The following is a 9,800-nucleotide window of genomic DNA, read 5'->3' as shown; positions in this document are numbered from 1 at the left end:
ATCTATCTATCTATCTATCTATCTATCTATCTATCTATCTATCTATCTATCTATCTATCTATCTATCTATCTATCTATCTATCTATCTATCTATATATCTATCTATATATCTAACTGTGCATCTTGGGTAGAAGGAAGAAAAAATGCGGCTTATTATTATTATTATTATTATTATTATTATTATTATTATTATTACCGAGGCGGGCGGCATTCACTGCAAAACAAGCATACTGTACACATATGGGCAGAAGACCAAATAAAACAGCTACTTGTGGGCACTCATAAAAACAACGAGGTGTACAAGTTGTTTAGCGAGAGGATGGTGGTAATGGGCTTCAATAGAACAATGGATCAATGCCACGTCAAAATAAAAAACTCCGCCTCCGCTGATCTGGAGTCAGCCAGGGCTCGCAGTCCACACACACACACACAGGCGCGCGCGCGCACACACGGGCTCGCAGCCACACACACACATTTCCACTCTCTATTGTCCAATAGACGAGCGCCATTTTCGACCGCGTGACATTGTTCAGAAAGTTTTGGTGCGCCTGACAAATTGCTGTGTGAATGCAGACGAACCAAATGATGAATGCAAGTTTGCAACAATGTTGCAACTTCACCACCAGAACCGCACAGTGTCCACCAAAACTATATAAACTATTGGTTTGATTATGTCTTATGGTGTATATATGGGGAGTGGGGAGAGGGGCGTCTACATGAATCTATGATCCCAATAGAAATGAATGTGAATTTGACTGACTGTAGCGGTACTAGAATTGCATTACAAGAGAATAAAATGCCATTCTTTTCATTAACGAAAAAAAATAAAGACAAAAATGTCATCCGTTTTCTGCGACTAAATCTAGACAAAAACAAAAAAGACTAAATCGAGACTAAAACTGACTAAGACTAAAATGCTGAGACCTGTAGTTGACTAAAACGACTAAGACTAAAATAAAAAATAAATGAAGGTGACTAAATATGATGAAAACGAAAAACGAGCATTTGACACATGACTAAGGTCGCTTTCACACAGGAGCTGTTTGGTCCGGACTATCGGACCAGAATTCGATAGTCCGCTTTTTTGGGTTTGTGTGAATGCGCGTCGAACTCGGTCCGCGGACCAAACACGCGAACTCTGGTCCGCCCAAAAACATAGGTCTCGGTTCGCTTCATCGGACCAAACGCGGACCAAATATAGGAAGTGCTTATTATTATTATTATTATTATTATTATTATTATTATTATTATTATTATTATTATTATTATTATTATTATTATTATTATTATTACCACGGCGTGCGGCATTCACTGCAAAACAAGCACACTGCATCTATCTATCTATCTATCTATCTATCTATCTATCTATCTATCTATCTATCTATCTATCTATCTATCTATCTATCTATCTATCTATCTATCTATCTATCTATCTATCTATCTATCTATCTATCTATCTATCTATCTATCTATCTATCTATCTATCTATCTATCTATCTATCTATCTATCTATCTATCTATCTATCTATCTATCTATCTATCTATCTATCTATCTATCTATCTATCTATCTATCTATCTATCTATCTATCTATCTATCTATCTATCTATCTATCTATCTATCTATCTATCTATCTATATATCTATCTATATATCTAACTGTGCATCTTGGGTAGAAGGAAGAAAAAATGCGGCTTATTATTATTATTATTATTACCGAGGCGGGCGGCATTCACTGCAAAACAAGCATACTGTACACATATGGGCAGAAGTCCAAATAAAACAGCTACTTGTGGGCACTCATAAAAACAACGAGGTGTACAAGTTGTTTAGCGAGAGGATGGTGGTAATGGGCTTCAATAGAACAATGGATCAATGCCACGTCAAAATAAAAAACTCCGCCTCCGCTGATCTGGAGTCAGCCAGGGCTCGCAGTCCACACACACACACACAGGCGCGCGCGCGCACACACACGGGCTCGCAGCCACACACACACATTTCCACTCTCTATTGTCCAATAGACGAGCGCCATTTTCGACCGCGTGACATTGTTCAGAAAGTTTTGGTGCGCCTGACAAATTGCTGTGTGAATGCAGACGAACCAAATGATGAATGCAACAATGTTGCAACTTCACCACCAGAACCGCACAGTGTCCACCAAAACTCTATGTGAAAGCACCCTAAGACTAAAACTATTGGTTTGATTATGTCTTATGGTGTATATATGGGGAGTGGGGAGAGGGGCGTCTACATGAATCTATGATCCCAATAGAAATTAATGTGAATTTGACTGACTGTAGCGGTACTAGAATTGCATTACAAGAGAATAAAATGCCATTCTTTTCATTAACGAAAAAAAATAAAGACAAAAATGTCATCCGTTTTCTGCGACTAAATCTAGACTAAAACAAAAAAGACTAAATCGAGACTAAAACTGACTAAGACTAAAATGCTCAGACCTGTAGTTGACTAAAACTGACTAAACGAAAAAATAAATGAAGGTGACTAAATATGATGAAAGGAGCATTTGACACATGACTAAGACTAAAACAAAAATAAAAATAGCTGCCAAAATTAACACTGGGAACCGAACCTGAACATGACATAAGATACAGTAAGATACGATATTAATTTTTTTATCCCCTTGGGGAAATGTGGGTGTCATAGCAGCATGGGGGGGGGGGGGGTACAGGTATGGGCAGGGTAATAGTAGAAATACATAAATATAGGCGATACAATTTGATCTGAATATAAAAATATGAGAAAGAATAAACAGTGTAAACAATATAATTAACTCTGAATATAAAATATGAGAAAGAATAAATAGTGTAACAAATATAATTAACTCTGTAAAAATATATAAATAAAAATATAAAAATACAACAAAAATAAACAGTCTAGGGCGGCTGATTGGCGCAGTGGGCAAGGCGCTCGCCTCTAACGCAGGAGACGCTGGGTTCGAGCCCAGCTCTCGGCATTGCTACCGGCTGGCCGGTCGTTCATACTAACACAATTGGCAAGTGTTAGAGGGTGGGAAAGCCGGTGGGTGGGGATTTGACGTTGTGGACAGTGACTCCTACAGGTCGGTTTGGTGACGCCGGTGCGGCGGAAGCAGGAAATAGCGGGGGCAGCGTGAGCCTCCCACGCGTTACTCCTCGCCACTGAGAGTTCGAGCTGCTGCGGTGAAAAGATGCGACAGGCTGCCTCCTCGTGTACCGGAGGGGACATGTGATGCAAGGCTTCTGTCCTCACTACAACCGACCAGTGGGAGGCATAGTCTAGCAACGATCAAGACAGGGGAGGGAAGAATTGGATATACGAAATTGGGATGGGAGAAAAATAGAAAAATGGGGAGAAAAAGTGAAAAAAAAAAAAATAAATAAACAGTCTAAACAATAAAAAGGTGCAAATGAGAGATAAATGATGAATATGGTCAATAAACAAACGGGGGGGTGGTGGCGAGTGGGGCTTTTGTTTTGACGCCCTTGTGATGGCCAGATGAAAGAGGAAGAGAGGAGGAAGTGATGGAGGATAGTCTGGCACTAAGTGGCTTGACCTGGAGCATCATGATTAAGGCCATAAAAACAGGCCCTGGTCAGGGGTTATAGAAGGTGCTGCGAGGTTATAAAGGACGGGTCTGGAGAACATTAGCTGATTCCGAGACTTAAATCAACACCAGTCCACATGCCTTACAGCTCTGCACAGCCTTTACACAGCCTTTACACAGCCTCTACACAGCCTCGGCCAGAGTGACTTTAGAAACCATTTGGCCGACTTAGTGAGCATCCTCCTTTCAACCCGCTCGGTTTTAGGGTGACGTTTCCAAAAGACGCAGATTGTTAGATTGTTGATAGATTGATAGATTTGTACATGGAAGAACATTTCATCTCAGACATAATTATTCAGTGTCTCGCAATATAACCTTATACTTTTGACAGCTGGAAACAGTCATGGACACATTGACATGAGCAATGTGATATGTGAGCGTAGAGGAAGAATGTCATTACTCATTAGATAGCTTAGGGAGACAAGGCCAAACTGTTTGATGGGCAGAATCAGAAACAGAGGAGTGTTATACCATACTTGTTCTCACTTAATTAGCCAATTAAATCCTGTTCTTACCCCATTGCAGATGTGCATGTCTATGTGTGGTGTGCATACTGTACATGTGTTTGCAGTAGTTGACATAATACAAATTCATCCACCAAATCCATTACAAATGCAGGAAAGCAGAGCAGAGTAGCCGTGCTGTGGTGATGATTCAACTCTCTCTCAAACAACCGCTTGTGAGACCATTCCTTTCACAGTTTTTGCATCTGTAAAATCAACCGAATTTGAAATCCAAATATTTTCTTTCCAACAAGGTACCTGCCTTGTAGCAACATGAAGTGATCTGCCATTAAAAATAAATAAACAAGTGAAATAAAAGTGTTTTCATACATGATTATGTGCTGTATGTGTACATCAGAACAGGGTAAATCTGCATTTCGTTATGATGCCCCTATAGCTCATGGAATTAACTTTATTTATTATTTATTTATATTGCGCCCCTCAAAAAATGCCAGGAAAAAAAGAAAAACAGAAAGAGAGGAACCAATACGAAAACAGAAAAAAATACATGCAGGTCAACCAAGCAGATAGAGAACGGACAGACATAATACACCAGTCATACTACAATACTGGGTTTTTTATGGCGAAAAGGTGGGTTTTGAGCATGGCCTTAAAAGTCCGTAGAGTGCTTGCAGTTGAGTGGGAGCTTGTTCCAGAGTGTCGGTGCTGCGACTGCGAATGCCCAGTTTCCCTTCGTCACCAGTCTTGTGTGTGGGATTTTAAGGCAGATTTGATTGTTTGATCTGAGGGATCTGGAGCTGGCTGATTGGACATTCCCGCTTGAGATTCTCCCCTCTTTTGCAGATTTGTTTTAGCTTTTTTCTGTATGTACTACATTCGACGTGACTATAAATGAGGGAAACCTCAGTTGCCTTTCAAGTTTAAATAACGGTTTGAAATTAAATGAAAAAAGTACTGAGACACTAAAATCATCCAACATCTCAAATAAAGAAGGCCTACTAATCAACCACAGGAAAAAAGCTATATAATGTATGTTAAGGTATAGCCATAAGTAATATTATTAGTTATTGTATAAGTAATATATTCACATTTCGTATTGGCGAAAGTCCAACCGGGAGTAACAATGGGCCTCCTTCATGAAGCGATATAAGAACAGATTTCGTTATATATATTTTTTTATCTACTTTTTCTCCTCCTTTTTCTGTGATTTTTCTCCCCATCCCAATTTTACCTCTCGTGCCAATTCTCCCTCCCCTGTCCTGATCGTTGCTCACATATGCCCCCCACTGGCCAGTTGTAGGGAGGATAGAAGCCTTGCATCACATGTCCCCTCCGATACATGTGGAGGCAGCCTGTCACATCTTTTCACCTGCCAGTGCGGACTCTCATTTGGCGAGGAGTAACGTGTAGGAAGCTCACACTGCCCCCGCCATTTTCCTGACTTTGCTGTGCAGGCGCCCCAACCGACCTGTAGGAGTCTACCACCCTTCGACTTCCCACCCGCTAACTCTGCTAATTGAGTTAGTATGACGGCCGGCCCAAGCCAGAGGCAACGCCGACAGCCGGATTCGAACCCAGTGTCTCTTGCGTTGGTGACGAGCGCAATGTCCGTTGCGCCACCCAGCCGCTAACAGATTTCGTTCTTAACTAGCATTTCCTGTTATTCTGTTCTTACCTGGGATACAGCAATGTTTTCTTATTGTTGCTTTTCTCTCAGGCAAGACCAAATTCTAAGAGTGGTCGAGAGCACTCTTACCGAAATAAGAAATTACCGCCCATACCATTGGTAAATTGCTTCCAAATATGACTTTAAAATCCCAGAACATGTCAATAATTATTATTATTATTATTATTGTTATTATAACTTATTGTGTGTGTTCTGCTTCTGAAATGGATTATATATTGCTGTTAGAACAGTTAGATGCTCTGGCCGCCCAGGCCGTATGCATAGAACGTATATCGCAGTGGCGGCTCGCCACTGGTGGCGCTAGGGCGCCGACCCACCTGTTAAATGAGAGAAGAAGAAAAAAAAAACTTTTTTGTTTTTTGTTTTATAGCCCTATAAATAATATAAACATGTTTAAAATGAATAATATTTACTCATTTTAAGTATGTTTGTATTTCCAATGCACAATATAACGTTATTATCTAAATTAAAAAAACAGCGTTTTCATGGGCAGGAAGTGACGTTTTTTTTTATTTTTTCGTATTTCTCGCCCGGGCAAGAAGCGATAGCGCTCTGACTGCGCGTCACAGTTTGATCGCTGTCTCCGTCACAGCCAATCAGTGCATACGGCGTTGTGCGTTGAAATATGACTATTATGTTGGAATCCGAGCGCGATTTGAAGCGGTCTAGAAAGCAGCGTGAACTTCCGTGAGAATTTCCATAGCCGCATTTCGCGGAGACGCTCTCTGATTGGCCGACGCCAGTATTTTTTTCTATGGCAGAATTTCACAGAGACGATCTCTGATTGGCCGAATCCAATTTCTAATGTTCCAATTCTAGCTTCTAGCTTGGTTCCTGGTACTAGGACTGTTGTTTGTCTTAGAGCGTGCCGTGCTGTGACTGCAAGTTCTTTAGACTGTTAAGCTTAGGCACTCTTTCAAAGTTGGTTAAGGTTAGAGTTTGTCTTAGAGCATGGCGATAGAACGCCAGGTAGTTTGCAGTCTGTTCGAGCGGAAATGGACAAAGGAATGTACTTGTTGAGTGTTGTGCTAACGTCGACGAGCTCAGCTGAGCTAACACTTGGCTAACAAGCTATATGGCGGATTATACACGTTTCCTGCCCTGGACGTTTCAACTAAACAGTGAGTCTCTCTCTCTCTCTCTCTCTCTAACGTTAGTAGTACTACTAGGCTGGTGCGGGCTAACTGGCTATCGTTCTGGGAGCTAACGTTAGTAGTACTACTAGGCTGGTGTGGGCTAACTGGCTTAACGTTAACGGTTGTAAATAGTTTTTTTAGGAGCAGTACTACTGCTGGCCATTCATGAAGCGAGACATTGCTGATTGTTTATTTATCGATGGCTCATTGATTTAACTACTGCAGCTCTCTCGGATTGAAAATACGTGGATTATGGCTTGTTCAATATTGTCTATGTTTGAATGAATGAATGAATGAGAACTTTATTAACAGATTGCAGAATGGGTACAATACAGTACGGCTCAATACACACAATTGTTAAGGGGATGCAGACCAGAGAAAGACGTTTGTCTTGTTTACATCAGGGTCCCAGATTTTCGATTCATATCGATAGTTTAATAGCTAGCCTTGGCTCGTTTAACAATATGCAAAATATGTGTACAGCCCTGTACTCATACTGAAGTTATTCTTGGTATATAATAGGTCTGATTGTGTAACGAATCGATTCCACGTCGCGCTGTGTGTGAGAGAGAGAAGGAGAGAGGGAGAGATCTGCCTGTGTTTGGAGACGGGCGAGTTTTGTTTCTAACTTTTCTATTTATATTGTGTTTCAAGTTGTGAATTAGAGTCTAGACTATACTTTATTTGACTGGTTGTGTGTTGTTGTAGTAACAGCTGAGGGACTCGTTCATAAGAGCCGATTCATTGCCGTGAGCGTGAGTCGAATCGCTCACGTCTTGCCATGAGTCTTGCGTGGTACAGTACTGTACTGTACATGTTTGCAAAATATTTGATATAGCGCCCCTAGTGGCGAAGTACCCAGCGGCCGCCACTGGTATATCGTCTACTCTAGATATATTTGCAGAGCCAGATGAGTGGCTGCTTAACCATTTCAGATTGAGATGTATGCAATATTCTGGAGCATCAACTCAGACACAACACACGCCACAGTCGTTCAGTATTGACAAAGCCTACATTGTTGGAATGGTTCATTTCACACATATACAATTTATTTGTCGTCAGATTAACACACACACACACATGCGATGGGTGACCCACAGGAACACACACACACATGCACTGAGTCGTGAGTCGTGAGATGTGTGTGTGTGTGTGTGTGTGTGTGTGTGTGTGTGTGTGTGTGTGTGTGTGTGTGTGTGTGTGTGTGTGTGTGTGTGTGTGTGTTCTTGCAAATCACTTCCTGTTGAATGGATCAGCATGCAATACCAAAACTCTCAAGCTGTTTTGCATACGCCTCACCTGCCTTATAAGGAGCATGCGGGCGTGTCTGTATGCAAATGATTGAGCGCAAACGCGCATTTGAGTTTAAGAATGAGTGGGATTCATCAAATCAAATCAAATTAAATCAAATCAAATGTATTTGTAAGGCCCGACAACACACGTTAATGTCCCCATGGGCCGGACACGTCTTCTTTAAACAAGTCAAGAAGAAACATCACAATAAGTCACGAACAAAACAAAAACACCATAAAGTCCAAAAAATGTAAAATAAATGCAAAATAAATGCAACACTCCCAGACATACCCCACGCGAAGGTAAGGAAAAACTCACTAAAACCTAGCAATAGGAAAAAATGCACCACAGGCAATGTGGAGGAGATAAACCTTAGAAGGGCCATTCAAGGGGGGATCTCCCTTCTTAGACGTCGGTGATAGTAGTGTTGCAATAAAACAGGCGAACAGTTGGTAAGCATGCACTCATATGTGTAGTGAAACACAGATAAGTGCATGCGATAGCAACTGAACATTTTGAAGGATTAAAGATAGAGCTGATAGCGGATCTATTTGAGGCAAAGGGGCGGCGCAGAGAGGGTTGTATCCTCCCGGTCATCCTCACGGGACGTCCAACACTCCGGTCATCACTCCGAGACAGCCACTCACAGGGAGACGGGTAGGGAGCACGGTAGACAAAGGCTCTGTGGCTGGCGGATTTCTTTTTAACCCTAGGAATCGATAGAAGCCCCGCATTTTGTGAGCGCAGAGCACAAGCGGGCGAGTATCGAGAGATGCGATCGGATAGATAGAGCGGTGCGAGCCCATTAAAATGTTGTAGGTGAGGAGTAGCACTTCAGATCTGGCTTGAATAGGAAGCCAGTGTAAGGCAGACAAAACTGGTGTGATGTGATCAAATTTTCTAGTTTTAGTTAGTATCCGTGCAGCCACATTTTGCACGAGTTGAAGATTTTTGATGCTTGAATTAGGTAGGCCTGAAGAAAGTGCATTACAGTAGTCTAGACGTGATGAGACAAAAGCATGAATTAGGGTTTCAACATCAGCCAGAGTTAAAGTGAGGCGAATTTTTGCGATATTACGAAGATGGAAGATACATGACAAGTATCAAAGTTGAGGGAGATGTGGTTTGGGGGGCCAACAATTAACATCTCAGTTGTATCTGCATTAAGGAGTAGAACGTTTTGCGACGTCCACTTTTTAACGGCAAGCAGGCAAGCCTCAAGATTTTGTAATTGGGAGGAATCATTTGGCTTAATAGGTATATATAATTGGGTGTCATCAGCGTAAAAATGAAAGTTTATGCCAAATTTGCGTATGATATTGCAGAGGGGTAGCATGTAAATCGAAAATAGCAAAGGGCCCAGAACAGAGCCTTGTGGGACACCGCATTGCACTGGGAGGGTCTCAGATGTTAAATCATTATAGACCATGCAGTGTGTTCTATCAGTTAAATAATAATTTAAACCAAGCAAGTGCGTGACCCCGAATGCCAACATGATTCTCGAGCCGATCTAGAACAATCAAATAATCGATAGTGTCAAAGGCTGCACTGAGATCAAGCAATAAGAGCACAGAAGTTAGGTTTGAATCGAGAGAGAGCAGTAAGTCATTTGTGA

Source organism: Notolepis coatsorum, assembly GCF_963971535.1.
Source record: "Notolepis coatsorum genome assembly, chromosome: 7".
NCBI lineage: Eukaryota > Metazoa > Chordata > Actinopteri > Aulopiformes > Paralepididae > Notolepis > Notolepis coatsorum.
This window is presented reverse-complemented; position numbering follows the sequence as displayed.